Below are 27872 nucleotides of genomic sequence, written 5' to 3'. Positions count from 1 at the left end.
AATAGGAAATTCATTCTTTTGATACATTTATATTGTTATCGAATTTATATCAATGGCGGATCCAGGTCCAAATCCAGGACAAAACAGCGGGGGGGGGGGGGGTCCAACTTTATGTCCCCATTTAAATGCATTGATCATCCAAAACAAGATTGTTCCAACCCCCGGGACCCCCCCCCCCCCCCCACCACTGAATATTAAATTCATGAATTTGGCAACAAACGTATTTTTTTAAGGGGGGATGGGGGATGGAATGGCATATCCTGCATTTTTCTTTAGAAATAAAGATTACAGCCTGTTTATCTTAAAATAAATTAGCCCCCCCCCCCCCCTTCTTCCCCGCTTTCCGTTTCATCCATAAAGATCAAACGTAATCCTCTTACCACTAAAATATTTCTTTAATATATTACATTTTTTTACGAAGTTGCCTTTTAAAAGTCTTAAATGTGTACAACATTCATCTTTTCCTTTAAATGGCTCTTTTTTTATCAAATAATTAGATTCCTGATTTTTTTTTCTTTAAAAAAAATCTCGGTTGAAGGGAAATGAAAAATGTTTATACTATAACTTACATTTACTGCTTTATGGCTATCTAAGTATCTAAAATGTTTAGTCTTGCAAAATGTATTATAACTTTCTTGAAAAGTCGTACAAGTCAGATAAAAAACAAAAGTAACAAAGAAAACAGGCCGGTAACAACCAGCCGAATAGTTTTTCTGCACTTGTAGTCAGGTCAAGGTCCTCGGCTATCGCCTCGGACCTTGACCTGACTACTCGTGCAGAAAAACTATCCGGCAACGGTTGTTACCGGCCTGTTTCTTTGTTACCTTTGTATTTTATCTAATACTTACTTGAAACACATAAGTCTGAAGACATTCATAGAACATCATTATAGTTTTATTACCGCTATTCCGCCTGGTGGGATTAGCTTATATGTATCTGTGAATAATATTTTATACATTTGTCAGAAGTACAAAAAATGTATGTAAATGAAATCCAAAGACATTAAAAACAGTATGACACGATCTTAATCAAAAGAACATCATTAGAACGACTATAAATGGAAATAATATACTTACAGCAAATTGTTTTTGTCATTATGAATCCTTTGATCCGACGTGTAATCACGCTATACACCAAATCCTAATAGCGTGATCAAAACTATTCGCTGTAAATATATTATTTCCATTTATAGACGTTAAGGAAGATTTTTTTTGTTTGTTCACGATACATTCAAATCTTTGAGTTAAAAAAATGTAGGTCATTGAACAAAGGAATGCGTTTGTCAACGTCTGTACACTAAATCCGTTCGATGTGTACTGGTTGGTGACATTTTATATTGAGTTAGGTGAAAATGGCTTTTAACTAGTTTTTTCTTACTGTGACTACTCTTATTTCGGTGATTTGTGTCTATTGCTTTTATGTTAGTTGTTTTTGTGCCTTGTATCGACCTTTTTAAATTCCATCTATTTACAATAATTATTAGTTCCTCTGTTGTGCTGATACAACTTTGTGACCAGGTAAGGGGATTGATTGTTACGGAAGCGTATTAGTGCCACACAACAATTTTTTTTGTAATATTTCTTCCTATGTTTGCGTTAAAAAACCTTTGCGAAATAGTGCAAACCTTTGAGAATTAACTAAAAAAAATTGCGATATAAACCTTTGCGAAAAGCAGCAGTTATAAATTGAAGAAGCTGCATATATTAAAATTTATCTCTTTTGGTACTCATTACAAAGCAAAATGCTTGAACATTTCATTTACTAATAATGAGTAGGATAATAGATATAAGAAGATGTAGTATGAACGTCAATTAGACAACTCTCCATCCAAGTCACAAATTGTAAAAGTAAACCATTATACATGTAGGTCAAAGTACGGTCTACAACACATAGCATTGGCACACATCGAACAGCAAGCTATAAAGGGCCCCAAACATATAAAAAAATATACAGTACATGTATACGATGTATATATTACAAACAAAATTGAGTAAATTAAAGTTATATCGAAGAATTTAAAAAAAATCAACCCTGCTAAAACATATATAGCCAAATATAAATATACTTCCAACGTAAGCTCTTAATTGAGGATTGTGTTATGTTAGTAAGATTCAAACAAGCTACCTTTTCGCAATTAAAATGAAGATGTTTTATTATTAAAATTATGTTCTCTCCATTCAAATTGCTACATTTGCCCAAGTATCTGCAAATAACATACAAGATTGAAATGACAATTTCATGACTTTCTATCAAAGAATCTTTAACATATTCTGAGATTTCCAAAAACGATTTATTGCATCAAATTTAAAAGAATGTAAATTTATTAATAATTCATTTTAAAGCAGAAATATCATTTTGTCTATTTAAATTGCATTTTGTGACCTAATTTTTGCTCTTTCAATTAAAATATGCCTACACCATATCTGTTTTCTTGATACATTAATAACTTCCCTGATACACAAATCATTCTTAATTTATTAATAATTGCACTTCAAGTATTCCCTTATCCTAGGCATACTTATTATAATGATTTGGCCTTATATTTATGGTTCGTTTTTTTTTTTATCTACTAGTAAGTCACAACCGAAATGAATGACAGACGGACATATATACAAAACGTAATGAATAATTGAAATCAAAATATTTGCGTAATAAATGCAAAGGTTCGCAAAAGTTTGCGTTATTTCGTAAAAGGTTTGCGTTATTTCGCAAATGTTTGCATTATAACGCAAACGTAGGAAGAACTATTAAAAAAAATTGTGTGGCGCTAATACACTTCCGTATATTGTTTGTGTTTTAACGCTCTTTTAAGCGCAACTATTGGGCTATTGTGTGGCGGTCAGTGTTTATGTTATAGATAATGCATATTTTAAGGTTTTTCTTGTCGAAGAACACACCGAGGGGTGTCAGGATTGATCAAATGAAAGACCGACCGGAGGGAGGTCTTTCTTTGAACAATCCTGACACCCCGAGAAAGAGGAATCCGAAAGAGGAATCCGAAGTGCCCGGAAAATATCCGACCTTCCTTACGAAAACCGATAATCCTAGTCAACTAAGATTGGAGTCGAGTGCACCCGCACGAGCGTGTTTCGAACTTACAACCTCTGGCAAGGTAAGTGGTAGAATGAGAACGTCCAAAACACTTTTCTTACACACTTTAATATCAAGATCGGTAGACATTTAACCATTGAACAAAGCTAATAAGGTAGACAATAACTCTAAAATAAAAGTTGTATGTATTATTAAACGTATGTATCATTGTCATTTTTGTTTAGTTTCTTTGGTTACATGTACCTATTCTGACATCGGAAGGACTGATTGTAAACAGTTCCTAAATTTTAAAGTGCGAATTGCGGTGTGTTTGTTTTTCTAAATTGGCTATAAACAGCAAGATATATAGGGGGAGGGTTGAGATTTCCGAAAACAGGTTTAAGGTTTATTACCCTTCTGATCCAGATCCGTAGCTATAAAATTACGAAATTTTCCACCTGCAATTGTATCAAAACAGCAGAGACAATTATTAATATAGATTAGCCATTTTGTACAAAAACCAAAGGGAAACGTCGTGCAAAGCATTATTATTCATTGTAACATGGCATTTAATAGAAAAGGGGGATTTTGTGGGGAAAAAAACCCAGAATTTTGTAAAAAATCCACAGACTTTGAAACCGAGATCTTTGTTATAAATGAAATTAGAATACTCACTTATTTTTCTATGATGTCTGTGCTAGCGTTAATTGTTTACAAAAAGTCTTAAGGTTTATGAACCCTTCTGTAGCCATTTTTGTACTAATTTTTCAAACTTCAATTGTATCAAATTTACAGATATGGCGACTATTGTTTTTAATCTTTTATGTTAATGAACCCATTTTGTTGATTTGGAATCTGATGGTCATTGGTGTTAGAGAAAATATCCACACCAGTTACTTTAAATATGTTTTAAAGGAACCGTGCATGGGCTAAAGCAATAGTTATTACTTGACTAAAACCCATGTATTTGTGCAAATGGATATGAAATGATAAATTTGCATAGATTTTTAGGTACATTATGAAAATTCGTAAAGGGGTCCGTGGATTACCGTGATTCTCGTCTGAGATTACCCCTTCAAAAATTGAATCCATCAATCAGTTCATTACATTACAAGATTTAAAATAATTAAACATTAAATTTCTTAAGATGTTTTTTTTCTTGATCTGGAATATTACTTCTGCTAAAGTTTCAATACAATATCTGAAGGTCTTCAAAATTGTCTAGTAAAAAACAATATTAACCACAGACCGTCTGTTAATTGCTAAAAGTTGCTTCAGACATTAACCACAAAAAAAGCTTCTGTCAAAGTTTCATAAAATTCGATGAAGGTTTGACAAAGTAATTGAAGTGTAACACACTTTAACCACAGACTGTATCTACTCTTTAACTGCAGAAAAGATAATTCCCTTTATCAGTAAAATACGGTAGAATTAAAAATATAAATTCATCATTATGATTTGGAACTGTATTAAGAATAAAAAGCTTCTGTCCAACTTTCGTAAAACTTCATGAAGGTTTGACAAAATTATTGATTTAAGAATTGAATGCTCTTTTTTGTAAATTTATTGGGGTGTAAAAGCGTTGACCGAAGTACATTTTGTATGAAGCGCGGAAGCGCTATATACTTAAAATGTGCGCACGGTCAACGCTTTTACAACCCTATAAAATTACAAAAAAAAGCATTCAATACTTATAATTACATTTTTACCTATAGGATCATGAAAACACGCCTTTTATCAAGTTTTTATTTCATTTACCTGTGCACTTTATTGTGGGACCTCGTGTCATCATGAATGAGAAGTTTTATTGAGTGATACAATTGCTTAATTAGCCAATCAGAATAACGTATTGTAATGAAACATACATCTAATGTAATTATATTAAAATAACCACATATTGAACCTAAATGTTGACGCCGCTGAAGAAATCTAGGTTCGATATTTCTTTTTTTCGCGTCATAAATGTCGCAGGCTCGGCTAAAGCACATATCGAATCTCAGCTGATTATGATTTTTTTGAACAAATGGAAAGTAAGAAGAATTACTAGGAGATTCAGACTTTGACCGAAAAAAAATAAACAAATATATAATACGGTACTATTTGATCGGAAGTAGATTTCGTCACCTTTATAAGCAATTACAAGCTATTGAAGATTGATCTACAACACTGATGTGCTTTAAACCAGATCTTTTTAATGGAGATATTTTTTTTATCAAAATTCAAGTGTACGCCCGGGCGTTTTGACGTAAACGTAGCTACCCGCCTGATTGAACTAGTGTTCCTTAAAATTATTTGAATCATCTTCAAAACTTTTGAAATAGTTCCATAATGATGACATCGTATTTCATGAATGGTCTTTCATCAACATTATTTTCAAAAAACGCTCAAACTTTTGTCTTTAGAGGAAATAATTTCTTTTAAAAATCTAATTTTCATCATATTATATAACCGGCTCTGCTGGGCGATCTGCTTTTACGAGATCGGCGCCCACTAGAGGTTTCCCGATTTGCTACCGTACAAACCGTAGTACGAACTGGGAGCCGTTCATCATTGAACTTTTGAAATTAATTTATATATGCCATCAATGTCAATGTATGTTTAATGAATCTTTATATACATTATTTATATGATTTTTATCTACAACTTGGTATAAATTTCATGTAGATATGTTATCTATTTATAACAAACGATATTGTGTGTACTCGATTATACTTTCAACAAACCGTTGCAAGCAACCGTTACAACGAACGGTTAGTAATTAAGATTTATTTCCCCTGAAATTGCACTGGCAAAAAATTCCTAAACATAAAGCACATTCATAGTTTATCTAATGTTGGCCTGATGTATTTTGATATACGTAAAGCATAGATAAGTTGGCATTTCTTAGGGGTAGGCTTTTAGAAAACATAGTAGAATAAGAACTATTTTAACATATAAAATTGACCTCATTGAAACGGTATAATGTTAAAGTTAAATAAAAAAAAACCTGTTCCACTATTTCCCCTCTAGCATGAGCATGTGGGAGACTTCATAATAGACAAAAAAATAAAATACAAAAGAACAAGTTAAAGTAATGAAAGTCACATGAAACGAGCGACTGGTGGAAAATAATGTGTTTCCAATTCTTGAACCGGAAATGGGGAATGTGTTAAAGAGACAACAACCCGACCATAGAACAGACAAAAACAGAAATTTACCAATAGGTCTTTAATGCCGCGAGAAACCCCCGCACCCGGAGGCGTAATTCAGCTGGTCCCTAAACATATATATATATACTAGTTCAGTTATAATGGACGTCATACTAAACTCCAAATTATACACAAGAAATTAAAATTAAAAATCATACTAAACTAACAAAGGCCAGAGACTCCTGACTTGGGACAGGCCATAAAAAGCGGCGGGGTTAAACATGTTTTTTTGAATCTCAACCCGCCTCCTATACCTCTAGCTAATGTAGAAAAGTAAAATTCAGTTCAAAGGTAATGCATGTTTATATCAAAAACTTAGTCTTGTGTGCACGATTTTATCATTTTTTACGCAAACATATCGTATAATCGTCATTTTTTCCCTCTCTGTCTGTTTTGATGTGAAAATATGGCAGCTACTTATTTGCCGTGTTAAGCAATTAAAACAAAGTAAACTTCTTTTAAATGTTGACAAATTAAAGAATTTTCTACAGAAAAAAGGTATATGTAAGTTTTATAATGAAAACTATCCGTTTAGTTATAAAAAACATATGCATCATTTTTTTTTCAATTTGAGGGTTCATATGACTTTAAAAAACAATAGGAAATGATATCATAAAATAAAATTGAGAATGGAAATGGGGAATGTGTCAAAGAGACAACAACCCGCCCAAATAAAAAACAACAGCAGAGGGTCACCAACAGGTCTTCAATGTAGCGAGAAATTCCCGCACCCGGAGGCGTCCTTCAGCTGGCCCCTAAACAAATATATACTAGTCCAGTGATAATGAACGCCATACTAATTTCCAAATTGTACACAAGAAACTAAAATTAAAATAATACAAGACTAACAAAGGCCAGAGGCTCCTGACTTGGGACAGGCGCAAAAATGCGTCGGGGTTAAACATGTTTGTGAGATCTCAACCCTCCCCCTATACCTCTAACCAATGTAGTAAAGTAAACGCATAACAATACGCACATTAAAATTCAGTTCAAGAGAAATCCGAGTCTGATGTCAGAAGATGTAACCAGTAATCTTCTTACTTCTGTTAAAATAATTAGTAAAAGGAATTTTTTCCATTCTGTAGGAATTTCATATTATAGGTTATTTTAGTTATTCATAAAACAATCTTTTTTTTATATAATTACATTAAATGAATGTTTCACTATAATACGTTATTTTGATTGGCTAACTGTACATCACGTGTTATTCCTTAAGCAGTTGTATCACACAATAAAACTTTTCATTCATGATGACACGAGGTCCCACAATAAAGTGCACAGGTAAATGAAATAAAAAAAATGATAAAAGGCGTGTTTTCAGGATCCTATTGTAGTAGAGTGATTTTTATGATCATTTTATATATTGTAAAAATCATCTATTTAATTACTATATTTATTATAAAGCTTAATTACATATTTTGAATATTGTATATTCAGTTTAAATTATTACTTGCAAACTCTACTTTTATGTATAGTAATATTCACGTTATTTTCTATGAATATTCATTAGGGATTTACTTGAATCATTGTATTTGATTGGCTGTTAATATTTTCGCGGTCAAGTTTAATTTCCTTTGTTTTGTACCTGTACATTTCCACGGGACGATAGCCATGACAGTCCATTGAATTTATGGTCTGATTATATTGACCACATATAGTTTACCTGTAAACCTTATATATTTTGGACAACATTATTATAGAATACTGTAAGTTACTTCTTTATTAACATTATTTATATTTGTCACGTAAATGATATTTTAGTAAAGTTTCTATTTTGCTTTGTAACGTTCTCCTCATATCGCATGTATGTAACACAAGTACACGAGATGTACATGATAGTATTTTATTACGCTATATGTATATGATTTTATAATCTACGGTTTATTTGCCACGGTAGAATTGTATTGTTAATTTGCGTACATTACTATTTGATTATTGTCATGAATAGTCTATATTTTATAAATGACGGCTTATTAAGTGAAAGACGGAAAAGTGTTTCCATTTATATAAAGTAATAGTTTTGTAGTAAATAGTTTTTATCAAGTACAAATATGAATGAGTAAAGAATATTTGTTACGTTGTATATTTTTATAATTAGAGTCCGAGTATTTATGTTCGTATTTTGGTTTCAGGACTCCATGTAATGTAATTATGTAGAGCACACGATTGTGATGTTTATATGATGTGCCGTTAACCTTATCAGTAGTACAACTCACTCCACAAGTGGTAAGAGTATATTTATTTATAGTTTAACTTTGTTTATATTGTATTGTAAACATGAATTACCTCCCGTTAATTTGGAGCTTTTAATGAATCGATAATACTGACATCATAAGTCTTTATGATTATTATATTTGCAACTTAATGATTGTTGTATGATATTATGTAGTTAATTATTATACGTATTATATATTTTAATGAAGTCATTATTAATAAATGTAGATGTAACATTTATTATATACCGTTTGTAAGGTAAACCAGTATTTAATACAAATACACAGATACACGTAAATGACGTATTTCTTTCCGATTTAGTGTAAAAGTACACGTGACACCCGATGTCAATTTCATAGAATGTAAACATTGAACATTGTCTACTTGCAATACATTTTACTTGCTACTTAGTTAATAACAGTTAAGGGTATTACTTATTATATTTCTGTATTATATAACCTGTGCTATTCGTAAAGTATATATATTTATGTTATATGAAATAGCTTGTTATTTATATACGTTGTATTGCTATTTCAGACTTGTTATTTATATACTGGTACAATAAAGAATCAGAACCTTAAGCTCTCATTGGTGTTATTCCTAACGCATAGAAAACCACCTACTACAAATGGCGCCCACGTTTCGTTGGGTTGATGGCACACACCAGTTTTTGTGGAGATCCAGATGTGATGTCAGTGACCACCATTAGATGTCTCGAGTCCATGTATGCAGTGACCATGTGTGTTGGTTTACTTCCGTTATGGTACCATGTGATGAACTTTACCACGTGCTTATGTTTACTAACATTCCGACCCATGTGATCATCGTCCACGTGCGTTTGTTTACAGTTTACCGGATGACATTGTAGTACCGGATGTTACTTATAGTAACTTGACTTTTTGTTTTTTTTTCACTTTTGGAAAACTGAACTTGTATTATTCTACATTGTGAAATATTGTGATTTAATTATACTTTTGTGGAACAGTGTAATTATTGGAATAGTTTTCTAGTTTAAGGTAGGACTTATTTATTTACATTATATACTGTATACCACTTTGATACATTGAAACTTAGCATACACTTGAAACATTTACACATTTCGAATTTAAATTTTGAAATTTAACATCCACTTTTTGGACTTTAAATTTTTTTTTTTGACGTCCTACATTTTGACCTTTTCATACTTAAACATTTATACACATTAAAAAAAATTTTTTTTTCCAAGGCTTATTTGGATATGGACTTAGTCTGTCAGAGGACATGTACACTTATATTATTTAGGCATTCTTTCATGGGGTACATGTACTGCTGATAGTGATAAACATACTTTGTAGATTACAGTAGCATAGTTACATAGTATATAGCATACACTTTTATATTTTAAATTAATTTGTCGGTATACAGTTGTAGTGTATTGTACTTACATTGAACTATAACCCACATGGTATAGGTCAATGCTCAGTTGAACTTAGCAATTATAACACACAGTATGTTTGATGTGTAGCATTGCTAGTTTATTAGATAAATAGTATATATATCTTTTTATATATGTACTTTGTATAGTGACTTGGTACTTAGGAGGATATGAATTAAAATTTATTATCATATTATTTACATATTAGACATTCACTGAGTTAGATAGTATCTAGATTTTGAGATTGTAGATAGACATTGTTGATTATTTTTTAATATTGATTAAAAATTTCCATTTGATCATTTAGTGTGGTGGTGTTGACACTTATTAGATTGTTGCATTAATATTGAACTTGAATTAGGGTGAATGAATTGAATGTTTATAGGTACACTAGTCTACACCGTTAGCCATGTATGACCAACCGAATGAGCCATATTACAACGCCAGGTATGACCAACACTACAATACCTACGACACTTTTGATCCACAGTACTATCCACCACGCAGAAAACGTCGTCGCCACCGAAGACGCAACAGACAACGTCCATACTGGGACCAGATAGAAGCTGAATACCAACCTGCTCCTACTCCGACTTATGTATCTCAACCATCCAGAGAACCTGTTATATGCTACAGATGTGGACAACCAGGCCACTATGCCTTTGCCTGCTGTGTTAGATTGGATCACACTAGAAAAGCTTGTAACTTTCAGCAGATGAACACTGAAGCTAAGATATACCAACAACGACAGTTATCAGGTGATACAGAAGGATTACTTGGTAGCCCTAATGAAGTCACAGTAGTCATCAATGGACTTCAAGCAGCAGCACTACTAGATACTGGTTCTACAGTCAGTACAGTTAGCCAGTCATTCCATCGACAGTACCTTGCCGACAGTCCTATTCAGACACTCAACCAGATACTTAACATCGAATGTGCAGATGGCCAGAACATGCCATACCTTGGTTACATCTCAGCAGATCTACAATTACCAGGTACATCTACATCAGCAGATCCTCAGCAATGCTTACTGTTAGTCGTTCCAGACAGTTCTTATAACCAGCTAGTACCACTTCTTCTGGGAACCAACGTTTTGACAGCAGCTATGACTGATGTAAAGCAACGATATGGATCACACTTTCTACAAACAGCAGATCTACATACACCTTGGTATATCACATTTAGATGTTTGCTTTTAAGAGATAAAGAACTACAAAAGAGATGCAACAGACTTGCCATCATCAAGAGTGCTGAAGGAAAGACAATCCGTATACCACCTAACAAAGATGTCGTTCTACAGGGATACATGGACCATGAACTACCATACCATCCAGTTTGTGGACTCCTACAGTCAACTGATAGAGCAGCAATACCATCAGACTTAGATATAGCTCCAACACTAGTATCATATCAGTATAGAAACAACAGCATCATACCAGTACACATCAGCAATGTAACTACCAGAACAGTGACCGTTTCGCCAAATGCCATCCTTTGCGAACTTCAACCTGTTTCAGTCACCGACATTGATGTACCAGACACCTACGAACAAGATGCATGGAATGAATCTACATTTCCAGATACACTTACTGATGATCAACTACGTAAAGCCAGAGAACTTTTACATCAATTCAGAGATGTATTCAGCACTTCAGATACTGATATAGGCCACATTACCGCCGTACAGCATAAGATAGAACTGATAGATGAAACACCATTCAAACAACGACACCGGCGTATTCCACCTGCCTTATTCGACGAAGTTAGAACACACCTTCAACAACTACTTACTGCTGGGATCATTCGTCGTTCACATTCGCCTTGGTCATCGAATGTTGTATTGGTTAGGAAGAAAGACAACAAGCTCAGAATGTGTGTAGATTATAGACAACTGAACCAGCTGACGATTAAAGACTCATATGCTCTTCCTAGAAGCGAAGAAATCCTTGACGCCTTGGGAGGAAACAACTACTATACCGTCATGGACATGAAGAGTGGTTATCACCAAGTAGAGGTAGAAGAGACACACAAGGCTAGAACAGCATTTACAGTCGGCCCTCTTGGTTTCTATGAATTTAACAGACTTCCGTTTGGCCTCGTAAACAGTCCAGCAACTTACCAACGTCTCATGGAACAGATACTTGGAGATCTTCACCTAGATATATGCTTTATATACCTTGACGACTTGATCATCTTTTCGGAGACGTACGAAGAACATCTTGAAAGGTTACAGATGGTACTACAACGACTAAGAGAACACAACTTGAAACTTTCGCCCAAGAAATGTGCATTCTTCAAAGACAAAGTCAAGTACATCGGCCACATAGTCTCTAAAGATGGTATTTCACCCGATCCAGATAAACTTGAGAAAGTAATCAACTGGCCTCTACCCACAACGCCAGAAGAGGTACGTCGCTTCCTTGGTTTTGTCGGCTATTACCGCAAGTTTGTCAAAGACTTCTCCAAGATAGCAAGACCGCTCACAGACTTGATGCCTGCACCAAAGAAGTCTAGTAAACGAAAACTTAAGAAGCCAACAGTTACATCATGGGTTTGGGACAAGCCACAAGAAGATGCCTTCCAGAAGCTCAAAAGTCAACTAGCGATGCCACCTGTTCTTGGTTATCCACGTTACAAGGAACCTTTTGAATTACATACAGACGCATCTATGCTTGGTCTTGGAGCAATACTGTACCAATCACAAGAAGGAAAGAAAAGAGCCATAGCCTATGCCAGCAGAGGACTTAGCAAGACGGAGAGGAACTATCCAGTCCATAAATTAGAATTCCTTGCTCTGAAATGGTCAGTAACAGAGAAGTTCCATGATTACCTTTATGGCAACACATTTACCGTGGTTACAGACAACAACCCACTTACCTACGTTTTAACAACAGCAAAGCTAGACGCCACTGGTCATCGTTGGATAGCTAGTTTGTCATCTTACAACTTTAACATCGTCTATCGACCTGGTGCTAACAACGCTGATGCAGATGCACTTTCCAGACTTCCAGAACTACTTGGTCGTACCAACACCTCCAACATTAGTACAGATTCTGTGAAAGCCATTTGTCAGTTACAACATGCACAACCATATGTTCAGACGTTATCGATGACAACATCTAAAGCCACTGATGATCCATACTTACCATCACAACATCTAGTTAACATCAAGATGGAACAGATGCAAGATACTTACCTTAAAGATTGGATATATTGGGTTGATGAACATCGCAAGCCACGAAAAGAACAGCTAGAACGTTCACCATGGAACACTTGGTTTTTGAACAACTACGACAAGTTGAAAATGATCGATGGCGTACTCTACCGTATTATCCACGACAATGGGGAACAACATAAACAACTGGTATTACCTGAAGTCTGCATTTCCAAAGTATTAACAGCATTACATGATGAGATGGGACACCAAGGCAGAGACAAAACAGTATCATTGGTTAGAGATCGTTTTGTTTGGTTTGGAATGAATCGAGATGTTGACAACTGGATATCGAACTGCGACAGATGTATTCGACGGAAGCAACCTGCAAGTCACAGAGCACCTCTCATTAGCATCGAGACGACACAACCTCTTGAGTTAGTATGTATAAACTATCTCTCACTTGAAAGATCTACAGGGGGATTTGAGAACATATTAGTGATAACAGACCATTTCACAAGATATGCCTTGGCAATACCAACAAGAAACCAGACAGCAAAAACAACTGCAGACGCATTCTTCAACAACTTTGTCGTCCACTATGGTTTGCCAGAAAGAATACATTCCGATCAAGGTGCCAACTTTGGATCCAAAATCATCAAGGAATTATGCAACATCACTGGTATGACTAAGTCAAGAACAACACCGTACCATCCAATGGGTAATGGCATCACTGAACGTTTCAACAGGACATTACTTGGTATGTTGGGAACATTAGAGAACGTCCAGAAGAAAGATTAGAAGTCGCATGTTGCTGGTCTTGTTCATGCTTACAATTGCACTCGTCAAACATCAACTGGATTCTCTCCATACTTCCTGATGTTCGGAAGACAACCAAAGCTACCTATCGACATCGCTTTTGGAATTGGAGATGAAGCTGAACCTATAACTACTACTAAGTATGCAGAAGAAATGCAAGAAAGACTTCGTAAGGCATATGACACAGCAACAAGAAACATCTTTGCTGCCCAGAAACGACAGAAGACACACTACGACCAGAAAGTAAAAGGAGCTGTGCTGAAGCCGGGAGATAGAGTTTTAGTCAAGACTCTAGCTTTTGATGGAAAGCACAAGTTAGCAGATAGGTGGGAAGATGACCCGTACCGTATAATTAGTCAGCCTAATTATGGAATACCAGTGTACGTGGTTCAGAAAGAGAATAAAGAAGGAAGAAAGAGGACTCTACATAGGAATCTGTTCTTACCTATTGGAGATCTGCCCAAAGATATTATTGATAAAGAAAAGAAACGTCCTGCGCCCAGGCAAAGAAGAAAGAAGCAGCCCGAGGAAACGACGAAATCTGAAGGGAACAGTGAGAACAGGACCACTGATGAAGTATCAGATGAGGAGTCGGAGCAGGAGTATGGATATATGATACTTGAACAGGATACACAGGACAACACTAACAGTGATGTACCAGTTGTGGACCTACAAGAAGAAGGAACTCTTGGTTTCACTGGTGACGGCCATGATGGAGCTGAGAGTAGTGATCAGCAGGGAACTGGTTTAGGAGGGGACGCTCTTCCTGTGGACATTATTACAGCTGCAGAACCAAACCCTGTGAGTGATGAGGAACCTGATGAAGCGACTGCTCAGACTACAGAAGAACACACTTCTATTGATCAAGATGAGAGTGCGCCAACAGACTTATCACTAGGAGAGGCAGACGAACCCACCATAGCTCCGGAACAACAACAAAGAAGAAGACGTATATTACCGACACCACCACGAGACCCACCAGTAGCAACTAGACCTCAGAGAGAAAGGAAACCACCGAAATACCTGGATGACTATGTTGTATCCAAACAGGCTACTACTATCCAACAGCCTGATTGGTTAATGAGGATTCACTGGTTGGAGTCTGAAGCAAGAAAAGGAAGATTTAAAGGCTTAGAGATTGAGTTGTCAAGAACCATACTCGACATCATGCGAACTGGTTAATGGCTTTGCCGAGGACGTCAACCTTCAGTGAAGGGGGAAACAGACCAGAATGACGTGGAAGTCATTTTCCTACAGCGGGGAGAATGTAGTAGAGTGATTTTTATGATCATTTTATATATTGTAAAAATCATCTATTTAATTACTATATTTATTATAAAGCTTAATTACATATTTTGAATATTGTATATTCAGTTTAAATTATTACTTGCAAACTCTACTTTTATGTATAGTAATATTCACGTTATTTTCTATGAATATTCATTAGGGATTTACTTGAATCATTGTATTTGATTGGCTGTTAATATTTTCGCGGTCAAGTTTAATTTCCTTTGTTTTGTACCTGTACATTTCCACGGGACGATAGCCATGACAGTCCATTGAATTTATGGTCTGATTATATTGACCACATATAGTTTACCTGTAAACCTTATATATTTTGGACAACATTATTATAGAATACTGTAAGTTACTTCTTTATTAACATTATTTATATTTGTCACGTAAATGATATTTTAGTAAAGTTTCTATTTTGCTTTGTAACGTTCTCCTCATATCGCATGTATGTAACACAAGTACACGAGATGTACATGATAGTATTTTATTACGCTATATGTATATGATTTTATAATCTACGGTTTATTTGCCACGGTAGAATTGTATTGTTAATTTGCGTACATTACTATTTGATTATTGTCATGAATAGTCTATATTTTATAAATGACGGCTTATTAAGTGAAAGACGGAAAAGTGTTTCCATTTATATAAAGTAATAGTTTTGTAGTAAATAGTTTTTATCAAGTACAAATATGAATGAGTAAAGAATATTTGTTACGTTGTATATTTTTATAATTAGAGTCCGAGTATTTATGTTCGTATTTTGGTTTCAGGACTCCATGTAATGTAATTATGTAGAGCACACGATTGTGATGTTTATATGATGTGCCGTTAACCTTATCAGTAGTACAACTCACTCCACAAGTGGTAAGAGTATATTTATTTATAGTTTAACTTTGTTTATATTGTATTGTAAACATGAATTACCTCCCGTTAATTTGGAGCTTTTAATGAATCGATAATACTGACATCATAAGTCTTTATGATTATTATATTTGCAACTTAATGATTGTTGTATGATATTATGTAGTTAATTATTATACGTATTATATATTTTAATGAAGTCATTATTAATAAATGTAGATGTAACATTTATTATATACCGTTTGTAAGGTAAACCAGTATTTAATACAAATACACAGATACACGTAAATGACGTATTTCTTTCCGATTTAGTGTAAAAGTACACGTGACACCCGATGTCAATTTCATAGAATGTAAACATTGAACATTGTCTACTTGCAATACATTTTACTTGCTACTTAGTTAATAACAGTTAAGGGTATTATTTATTATATTTCTGTATTATATAACCTGTGCTATTCGTAAAGTATATATATTTATGTTATATGAAATAGCTTGTTATTTATATACGTTGTATTGCTATTTCAGACTTGTTATTTATATACTGGTACAATAAAGAATCAGAACCTTAAGCTCTCATTGGTGTTATTCCTAACGCATAGAAAACCACCTACTACACTATAGTTAAAAATGTAATTATAAGTATTGAATGCTTTTTTTTTGTAACTCTATAGGGTTGTAAAAGCGTTGACCGTGCGAACATTTTTAGTATGAAGCGCTTCCGCGCTTCATACAAAATGTACTTCGGTCAACGCTTTTACACCCCAATAAATTTACAAAAAAGAGCATTCAATTCTTAAATAAATACACGAAACATAAGCAATACCTATAACAAACAGAAATGCAAATCTATATTTAGATATGAAGGCCGTGTCAACTGAGTTCGTTTAAGGTCTGTTTGATTAATGCACTTGTTCATAACTAAGTTATCGCATGAAAAATCCTAAACAATGTGTTCAAGAAACGTGGAGATCGTTATCAAATAAATCGTTAAACCAGTTTTTTGGGTAATACACATTTCAAATCTTTTAATTTTATCATGATAAAGAAATTTATTTCATGCATTAAATGATACCTCCAAAACAGCACCAACGGTTGTGTTACGTACCAACCGTACCTGATACGTAGCAAATCGGGAAACCTCTAGTAAACTTTATCCATCAATGTTATATCAATATTTGAATTTTCTCTCTGCGGAGGTCTGCTTTGACACCCATTTTTATCAACCTGCTGGGCGATCTGCTTTTACAAGATCGAATACTCCTATAACATATTAATCAATTGAATTCGGCTGATAAAATTGTTTGCCACATTTTGACATAATTAAATCGTTGTTAATAAAATGCGAACGTAAACAGCATTCTTATACGGATTTTTAAACGTTTTGACAACAAACTATGAAAAATTATAGTTGCCTTAATCGGTGACAGAAACTTTTCCGGAAATATCGATTTTTATTTTATTTTCCTGAATTGGGAATTCATTTTCATGTACATTTTTTTGGGGCCACTGGCGGATTTACGGGCCGCTAAGCGGCCCTAAACTATATAGTGGAATCATCCCTGCAGTAAATATCCACATATAATACCCAAGAAACATCATTCTAACTAAAAGTAATATTATATATAAAGTGACTTTTTCACAAAATTTCTATCAAATGAAAGTGAAAATCATTTCTTCTCATATAGTTTGACAAATCAATACCAATAGATCATTCAGAAAAGATGCCAAAGTAAAAATTCTAAATTTGCTGAAATGCACCTCTTAGGCCACAGACCACAATTAATTCCTCTATCAGTTCTTTATAACCTTTTGCATCATTAAAAAAATTGCACCATGCACTTTTGTCCAATTTTTTGTGTGTGTAATGTATTGTCCTAGTCCAAATATATATCCAAAATTCAGAAAGATTGAAGCAATCACTTTTACAAATTTAGCCAATACACATCCATACCCCTATTGACAAGTCAAGAGATGTTCCGAAAACTGTAAATATCACCTTTTTGCACTTGACCTAATCACTCATTCCATATCAAAATCAGTTAAAATACAACCTCCAAAAATTTATTTGACCTCTCTTCTTTCATTTCCACCCAAAAAGATTTAAGGAATGAGTGAGGAAAGGAAAGAAAAAAAATTAAGGAAAAATACACTCTAATTAAAAGGAACTATATTCGTGGACAACGAAAAGCGGGGTCATTAATTGTGGTCTTGGGCCTGAACCTTAATTGACTAGGATTGTCAGTTTGCCTATCGAAGGTACAAATGTAGGTAGTTTTATCTGGGCACTCCGGCTTCCTCCGGAAGAATAATCAAAACTCAAGTAAAAATTTACTATCGATTGATTTATACAATTGCACGGATATTTTTGTATGGTATGTCATGTATGTGTCGAGGTGCTCATAGTAACTTATAAATACAATATGTTCTGCTAAGTATAGATGTAGGACTCTAAAGTGCGATGGGGACGCTAAAATGCGATGGTCACGCTAAAGTGCGATGGCCTACGCTAAAGTACGATGGTTTGATACGCTAAAGTGCGTTTTTTGGCAAATACATCGACGTTATAAACGTTCGACAGCATTATGACGAGAATGTTTGTCCAGATTAAGGATTTTTATTACACGAGAAAAGAAAGAAGAGAAGAGAAAAACAAATGATCACAATCTGGAAATTTTGGTCGTTGCTGGAATAGGTTAACTCAATTTGTGAAATTGTAGAAATAACTTTAACCAAAACATTTACTTTCTAATTGAATTATTCAACACAAAAAAAAAATACTATACGGTTTGTTATTTCTGTTAAATAATAAATACTAGCATATGTCAATAAGACAACAACCTAACAAACAGATGTGTAGTATCATCATACTATATGATTGCCAATACGACAACTATCTATCTTCGACCCAATGTCATTGGAATATGCAACTTTAAGTATGACCTTTAATACGGGGCATTGTCTTATAACATATTATTTTATTAAAAAACGACTTCCACTACATTCCAGATGTACTAACAATACTTCAGTGTAACCATTACACCTTTTGAACAACTATCGTACTTTAAATAAACATAATTAAGAAGATGTAGAATAAACTATCCATTCAATCCCAAATGCCGTTCATGTATGCGGCTAATAATCATACGGCCGTCAACGTAAAGCATTGGTCCATGCCGCTACAAGCAATATAGGGTTATACAATGACCAGTGTAAAACATTTCAAAAGAAAAAGACTACGGCTTGACACATAATCAAAACAATAAACGAAAATGTAATAGGAACTCAGCAACAAACGAAAACCATTGCCTTAACCAACTTCCCGTTACACCATCGGACTTTAGCGTGTCGTACCATCGCACTTTAGCGTGATTTTGATCGCACTTAAAAAAACAAACAACCATCGCACTTTAGCGTATGACACCATCGCACTTTAGCGTAGACCATCGTACTTTAGCGTGACCATCGCACTTTAGAGTATCATCGCACTTTAGAGTCCTACATATACATCATGTATATGTAAACATTATATTGTTTTTTTTTTAACATATAATTGCTAGATGTGTGTTTGTTTAGATACATTTGTAATATAATGTGTTGCAACGCACAGAAAACTATTACGCTACACTGAGCAAACCCAACCTACTTATGAAGTATTATTTGTCATAAATGTGACTAGTTCAACTAGATGTAATTCTAATAATAGTATGGGGTAACACCAAGAGGCATTATGTTAAAGTTCTTATCAGATGCTTACGTGTAGAATAGTAAGATGTGGGTTTATTTGTACTATTTTGTTATATTTAATAAATGATGCAACACACATACAATAATACGATATGCCCAGCAAACCCAGCGTCTAATTGACATACATGTACCACATATTAACCCCAGAGATAACTGATTTGTAAAGGAGAATTTGAAATATGAAAAAGACGCGATATAGACAAACTGTATGATTGAGTTTATATGGGGACGAAGTCCCCAATTACGGTAGAAAAATCAATAAAAAAAAAAAAAAAAAAATCGGGAAAATTTCCCGAATTTTTCATTCTACTAATGAACTCAAAATCGTTAACTTTTTTTTTCAGATCTACTTCCTGTTCCGCTTTTGCGCAGATATCTGTCTTGTTTGCATGAGACTTTGAAAAAACTTATATTTATCAGTCTAGTAAAATATAAGATTAGATCTCAATACAAATTCAATTTTAATAATTGTTTGATATGAAAAAACGTTACCTGATGAAAGCGTTTCTTTTGTTTACATCGAATATGACGTCATAACTTAAAGAACGTCACAGCTAATTCCCCAACAACAGAATCAAAATCGGGAACGTTACGTACGGTATTGCGGTTTCTTTTATCAACGTGATTGAATTAAAAAAATAATACATACAGACTTCGTCCCCATTCAGAGGTTATGCCTGCCTCATATTAATTTCAGTTCATCACATTGTATGACATTTATTTGCCAGTTTTAGTCGTTTCATATTTGAAATTTAATCGCCTGAACTACATGTAAGTGCAAATACATGGAAACATAGTTCTTGATGGATTTTCGTAGTCATTGCACACGTATGTCATTTCCTGTCTATCAAACTAAAAGTGAAAGTGAAAGTTGGTAATTTATTTTTAGATGTTCTTTTGTTTTTATCTTACCGCGCAATAATCTGTATTGTGTATTTGTGACTTTTCCTAAGGTAAGTCGAATGATTTTATAGAAGCTAATCATACTAATTATTAGTTTATTTTCTAGCTTGTATAGTTATTTGTATATTTCAGGAGGGGGATATATTTAAATTAGTTGGAAGTACTTATTTCTTACATTTGAAACACATAACAAATTTCACAAAACAGCGCGTTAAATTACACATCATATATGAATGAAATATGCTAGATATGCAGACATTTTTCTTCAGGAAAGAGTGATGTAATGTTTGAGGATCACTTTATTATAATTCATTATTGTTTTCTCAGGAAGATTGATGGTTATTATTGTTTATCACTTTCGAATTTTTCGGTCATAATTTTTTAGTGACGTAAAACATTTTCGTAATATGTTTCTCTTCTCAACCAATCAGAGAGCTCGATTGAGTTCCCGCGGAAACTATCTAGTGCAGTGATTAAATTCTAAAGATAATTCCAAGCTCAGATTCTCAAGTGTGTAGACGTATATATGTACAGAGGGAAGTTTTTACCTTGTACGGATTTTTAGGGGGTCTCGGTGAGGAATCTGGCGCTATTTTTGTGTGAAGAAAATCTGTATTACGACTATTTCTAGGTAAGAAGTTCCCCTCCAATTTGAAGTATATTTTGTTGACTAACACTGGCTAGCGTTGTACATTTAAGCGGAAAATTGAATATTGATATGTACTGAAACGAAGTTAATGTCGAACGCGGTTCGTTGGTTAATTGAGTTAAATTATGAGCTTAGCTAGATGTGTGTTTGTTTGGGGAATTGTATTATTTTGTTATCTTTATAAATGTTAAAACGTTTTCCTTGACATTTTCACTTGTGTGCTTTACACTTTATTGTAAACATGTATTTAAAGAATGGATTAGAATGAAACTTATAAAACTTATTTCAACAACCAGCTGGTGTTCATTAATAGGTTTAAAATTTGTTTTATAATTTAAATTGCTATCTATGTATTGATCTAATATAAAAACAGTAGTAGGTGAATGCCATGAAATATAAACGGTTTTTGTATTCGCACACAACTGGCAAATAGCTCATTAAATGCCTCGCCCTTCCCCAGTTTCTCAGCCTTGTACAAACAATTTTATATTAATTTGTCTGACATTGACCTATTATTGTATATTAATCCGGAATAAGATCTTAGTTTTTAATCTGTTGAGTTCTCAGAGGTATTTAAACGACTTCATGATGGCAACAAGGCATTGTTAAATGATGTAGTTTGTCTTGAATAATTCAAAGACATTCTGCTTCCAGAAACTTTTATTAATTTATTTTGGAATGTTGGATTTGAATATAACTCATTAATTTGCGCAGTCATATGATTTTCAACACGTAACGAGGTGTCATCGAACCAGCGGAACTATTAAAAACATTTTTTTAAAGGACAACGACTACACGTCTTCGTTATGTTTTTTTTAGCAGCCAACTTTATAAACAGAAAATCCGTAATTTCATGCCTGTACTTCAAACATTCGCGATTTGTGGAAAAAGGAAGCTGAATGTAGATTTAAACAAGAATTATTATGACAGACGCCATCAAACGCGACTATTTCATAATTAAAAGCAACAATCACGTCAGAAGAAATATAGGATAGTGCCACATGTGGAGCAGGATCTGCTTACCCTTCCGGAGCACCTGAGATCACCCCTAGTTTTTGGTGGGGTTCGTGTTGTTTATTCTTGAGTTTTCTATGTTGTGTCGTGTGTACTATTGTTTTTCTGTTTGTCTTTTTTATTTTTAGCCATGGCGTTGTCAGTTTGTTTTAGATTTATGAGTTTGACTGTCCCTTGGGTATCTTTCGTCCCTCTTTTAAGAAAAATCAAAATGAATCACTTAACCTGACAGTGAATAATTGAATTAGAGTCGGCGACACTTTCCAATCTAATTGTTAAAATGCTTAATTTTAAAATTGAAACAATCCCCGGTGAAATCCAAATTTACATTTGATTTAACTGAATTGAAAGTTTACACAACAGCCGGTTGTGTGTAGCCTAGTCAGGGAGAATGTCAAAACCTCAGAATCAGTTAGATTCGTAAAATCAGATAAGCTGTGCCAATCATTATATAATTTATGAATAACTTTAGCAACCATTTTCTCACACGCAGAAAAGAGATGTAATATTAGTTCAGTCAATTTAAAAAAAAACAACGCCAGCGTGCATATGTTTATTAATTTATCACGTTGAAATTATAATCAAATGCAAGAGTTGAAATAGATTCTCTTTATGTGAACAATTGTGTCCATGATAACGTCACTCACTTGTGTGCTTTACACTTGATATTACACACGTATACAAATACAAATACAAATATTTTTATTGGCACAAACTCATTAACAATAAATGGTTAAGACCTATGGCATTACATACAACTATAATAATTGACATGGTAGAATGAAAGGTTCCATGATAACATATCATGCTAAATTATGAAAAGTTACAAAATGATGTATTATATAAGTTCACTATTTCTTATATTTAGACATTCTGATATGAAAGAGGAAGACAGTCTAAGTAATAATGCTGAGCGATTATTGACCAATAGAGATATTTTTTCATCAGCGGTAATGTTACGCTGTATTTGAAATATCACATTTATTTTATTTTCTAATATTTCTCGCTTTGAGGTATATCTATTACATTTTAATAAGAAATGTTGTTCATCCCCAATTTCCCCATTTTTACAGTCAGGACAGTATCTTTCCTCTCTAGGAATATTAAGATGTCTTCCCCTTTCAATCATTAAAGGATGTGCACTAATATGCGTATTTTGCATATTGCTGCTCTATCATTTAAATTGTTTAGTGAATCAACATATGATGGTCTTTGACCCATTTTGTAGACTTGACGAAAGAAACTGAGCTTAGAAGACGTATGTTTGCATTTTGATTTTGCAAGCACTGATCATAAATTCTGTTTTACTTGTCCCAAGTGCTGCTTTGTTAGACAACTTTTTTCAACAAGATATGAATATCCTAATTTTTGTAAAGTGCACTGAGTTTTTAGGATCCAGGGGTTTGAAAATCTTGTTTTCTTAATTTTGAAATAGGCCTTTCTTGCCTTTTCCATAAGAGTATTAATGGCTAAATTGAAATTACCATTACATTTTATTACAATACCTAAATAAGAATAATGACTAACAGTTTCAATACAAGAATCATTGTAAGTAAATTCGTCCAAAAATGTTTTACCATTTGAATTAAATACAATAACTTTGGACTTATTTGTGTTAACTTATCTGTGTTAACTTGTAGTTTCCAACAATCACAATAATCATATAAAGCATTAAGACTATTTTGTAGTCCTTTTTTACTTTGAGACAATAAAACAATATCATCTGCATAAAGAATAATATTTAAAGAAAAGTCCCCAATTACAACTGGATCAGAATTACAATTGACTAAAGCATTAGTGAGGTCGTTAATATAATAATTAAAAAGTGAAGGGCTCAGTACATCTCCTTGTTTTACTCCTCGTATATGACCGTATATAAAGTTGAGATTAGAATAAAACTTGTAACCAATACTGTTTATGTATATCATTTAGTTTTTCTTTCTCTATAAACTTGAATTATAAAAGCCTTTAGTCTCAGCCTTAAGTAAGTACAGTTTCACGGACATGATCCGTGGATAGTGCGTAGTCATTGCACAGATATGTTATTTCCTGTAAATCAAACTAAAAGTGAAAGTGAAAGTTGGGAATTCCCTTTTTCAAATATTTTACCGCGCACTAACGTGTATAGTGTACATCTGTGACCGTGTCTGAGGTAAGACAAATTATATCATATCACTTGATATACACATTATTCGGTTGTGTGCACAAAATACACTTCTGGCGTATTAAAATATTGAACTTGTTGCCTTTTGTTGGCTGTTGTTCGTGTGATTCTTTGTCAATTGTGTTCTCCAATTTATTTATATTGTAGTCCTGTGTTGTCATTTTGATGTTATATTTCACATGGCCATAAAAGTGCGAGGTTTGGCATGCCACAAAACCAGGTTCAACCCACCATTTTTTCCCTATAAAAATGCCCTGTACCAAGTCAGGAATATGGCCATTGTTATATTATAGTTCGTTTCTGTGTGTATTACATTATAACGTTTTGTCGTTTGTTTTCTCTTATTTTTGAGTGTTAATTCACATTGCGATAAGACGTGTCACGGTACTTGTCTATCCCAAATTCATGTATTTGGTTTTGATGTTATATACATATGTTATATTTGTTATTCTCGTGGGATTTTGTCTATGTGTGTTACATTTTAGTGTTATGTCGTTGTTCTCCTCTTATATTTAATGCGTTTCCCTCGGTTTTAGTTTGTTACCCCGATTTTGTTTTTTGTCCATGGATTTATGAGTTTTGAACAGCGGTATACTACTGTTGCCTTTATTTATCATTAGTTCTTTCGACGAACTAATTTCATAAAGTGTAATTTGTATTGAATATTGAATCTTTAGTAGCGAACAGAACATTCAAATATTAACAAGAAGAAATTTGTAATCGATTAACAAGTGAAGCGTTTGTTTCAAAGTTGCTAAACTAAAATTATAGAGTCTGTGTAATATAACTTCTTTGTGGCTAACATATCTTGTTTCATATTTGAAAAAAAAAATACTTGAAATATACTAGGATTGTAAGGCGATATGCATGTAACCTAATCATTTTAATAACGCTGACATACTTCAACATATCTTCAGCTCAACATAAGGTTATCGTGTTAGGTTTTAAACAATAGGTTAGATACGATTTGTAGTATTTTTAAGGTTTTAACAAACTACTTCAGATAGAGTTACAAATTTTGAATGTTGCAAATAATGAACGACAATAAAAAAATAATAATTACTATGTCGCCTTCAAACGGGACAATATTTAGAACCACAACTCGGCATGCGTATCTTTTTTTGATTGCAAATGTGCAAAACCCACCATGCTAGTTCAAAGGCAGTCATAACATGAGCTACCATGAAACAGCGTTTTGATAACAAAAATGGAAAAAAGATACGAAACAATGCTTCAAACATATGACATTTTTTTTCAGATAACGTGTTTGTTAAATATCCTTTTGGTCGACACAAAAGGTTTTCGAAGCCATTTTAGAACAATGTTTAGCTGCCTTCCCTATAAAAGAATTTAAAAAAAAGGAAAAAAAAGAGTAAGTGAAAAACAAACTTAAACGAACAAGGTAAATGCGCTACCAATAAAACAAACGTAACCCCTCAATAAGAACCTAGTTATAAGTATATGACAAAAATCATCGGTTCAATTATTCACTGAATATTCAGCTTGAAAAATAAAATCACAAAAAAACTGAACTCCGAGGAAAATTCAAAACGAACAGACCCTTTTCAAATGGCAAAATAAAAAATAACACATCAAAAGAATTGACAATAACTGTGACATTCCTGACTAACACTAGGTACTGGCATTTTCTGATGTAGTAAATTGTTGATTGAACCTGGTTTTATAGTTAGATTAACCTCTCACTTGTATGACAGTCTCATCAAATTATATTATATTGACAACGATGCGTGAACAAAACAAACAGATTTGACAGGTAAAATTGTCAAAAATAGGGGCACAACAGTCAACATTGTGTTATAATCTTAATCACAAAAAAAAAAAGTAAAAAAAATAAGTATAGATTATAATATGGCTTTTTCCATATTGGCCCTGGTATCATCCCGAAACTCCCATATCGGCCTCGAGGCTTTAGCCGAGGGCCGATATGGGTCAAGGGATGATACCAGGGCCAATATGGAAAAGACATGTTATAATCTATTTATCACATATCTAAGTTCTGCAGAATAGAGACACAAAGTTCAATTATACCAATTTAATGAAACATAACAGGTAAAATTATTAATTTTTTATCACAAGAGTGTCGTCAAGGACGCAATGACGTGACGTCATTTGGAATCCGGGCACAATATCAATATCGTCTTTTTTGCCCCGGGCAATTTTGAGGTTATTGCATATGCAAAATCCAACGTATTCGTAACAAATATGTGATAATAACGAATACACAAATTTACCACAGTACAATAATACTTATAAGTACAGAGCCACGCTATATGTATCGAAGTAACACCGAAAGGCATATAGACAAAGCACATTATCAAAAATAAACAAATCCATCCTCATATGTGTAAGTTATAATAAAGTTCACTGGTAAAAGCTAGGCAAATAATGACGAATTCGAAACTGGTAAATTCAAAATACACACACACACAATATACGAAACAAACAAATGCAGTTATTCATTATGTGGTATAGTGGTAAATTCAGTGAATAAATATAAGTCATCAGATAACACCAATTTGGGTGAGTGATTTTTGTATAACACTGAAGTCCTCTGCTTTTCTGATTGTTAGATATTGTTTGTAATAAATATGTTTTGATAGATGTGTTAAACTTGGTCCATTCAAAACAATAATTTCTATAGGGTTGAAAAACAATGGGGGTCAGTGCATGAATTAAGTGTTAATCTACAATGTTTATAAACATGACATTTTTTTTATGAAATCTTTTTTTTTGTATTATTTGATTTGTCTAAGAAGAATACAATACATGTTTATTCATTTTGACCTGTCAGTGTGAGCGCTTTTATCAACACCCCTCCCAATACCCCCTAAAAAACCATAAACAAACATTAAATAAACAAAAACAAACATGACAGTTTGAATGGCTAAAAAATGACGAGAGACGTTTACTAGTTATCATTGATATGTATATGATTATAGATCAACTGTTAAAAATTTGATTTTTTTAAAATCTATTTTTTCTTTCTCAGGAAAAGATTATCTGTATTTATCAAAACTTTCAGGAATCTTTTATCCTCATTGCTCTTCAACTTCGTACTTTATTTGGTCTTTCAACATTTTTTTATTCGAGCGTCACTAATGATTCTTTTGAAGACGAAATGCGCGTCTGGCGTAAATATAAAATTTCAATCCTGGTATCTATGATGAGATTATATTTATTGTTTCATTAGGTGGTACTATATTTCTTCTTTAATGCATGCTAAATGACAGCTTCTGATATCTAAAGGTTAATCAGGTATAAATGTAATTCAAGACATTAGTTTGCATTTAAGTCAATTGGGGATTTTGTTAACTGAATTATCTACGTATAAATAAGGTATACATACTGTATATGTCAAAGTCCTGCAATTTATAACAAGAACCATTGCATTTTGT

At 33.4% G+C, this 27872-nt stretch overlaps 1 protein-coding gene and 2 long non-coding RNA genes across 3 annotated transcripts in view; all 3 read left to right on the top strand.

Moving 5' to 3' along the window:
• The first annotated feature begins 3053 nt into the window (after nucleotides 1-3053).
• Nucleotides 3054-27872, top strand: part of LOC143076889 (uncharacterized) — a 36928-nt gene continuing 12109 nt past the window's right edge. Inside the window, exon 1 of the mRNA XM_076252775.1 lies at nucleotides 3054-3112. The gene's annotated coding sequence lies outside the window, so the exon portion shown is untranslated. The remainder of the gene's footprint in view (nucleotides 3113-27872) is intronic.
• On the top strand, nucleotides 7631-9967 carry LOC143076888 (uncharacterized). The gene is made up of 3 exons (XR_012978829.1): nucleotides 7631-7924; nucleotides 8351-8444; nucleotides 8970-9967. It is a non-coding gene; the product is annotated as an uncharacterized LOC143076888 (long non-coding RNA).
• LOC143076887 (uncharacterized) lies at nucleotides 15043-16596 on the top strand. The gene is made up of 3 exons (XR_012978828.1): nucleotides 15043-15462; nucleotides 15889-15982; nucleotides 16508-16596. It is a non-coding gene; the product is annotated as an uncharacterized LOC143076887 (long non-coding RNA).

The sequence above is a fragment of the Mytilus galloprovincialis genome, chromosome 5 (genome assembly GCF_965363235.1).
Source record: "Mytilus galloprovincialis chromosome 5, xbMytGall1.hap1.1, whole genome shotgun sequence".
Classification (NCBI taxonomy): Eukaryota; Metazoa; Mollusca; class Bivalvia; order Mytilida; family Mytilidae; genus Mytilus; species Mytilus galloprovincialis.
Note: the sequence above shows the minus strand (reverse complement) of the source record. Positions and strands in the feature narration are given on the sequence as shown.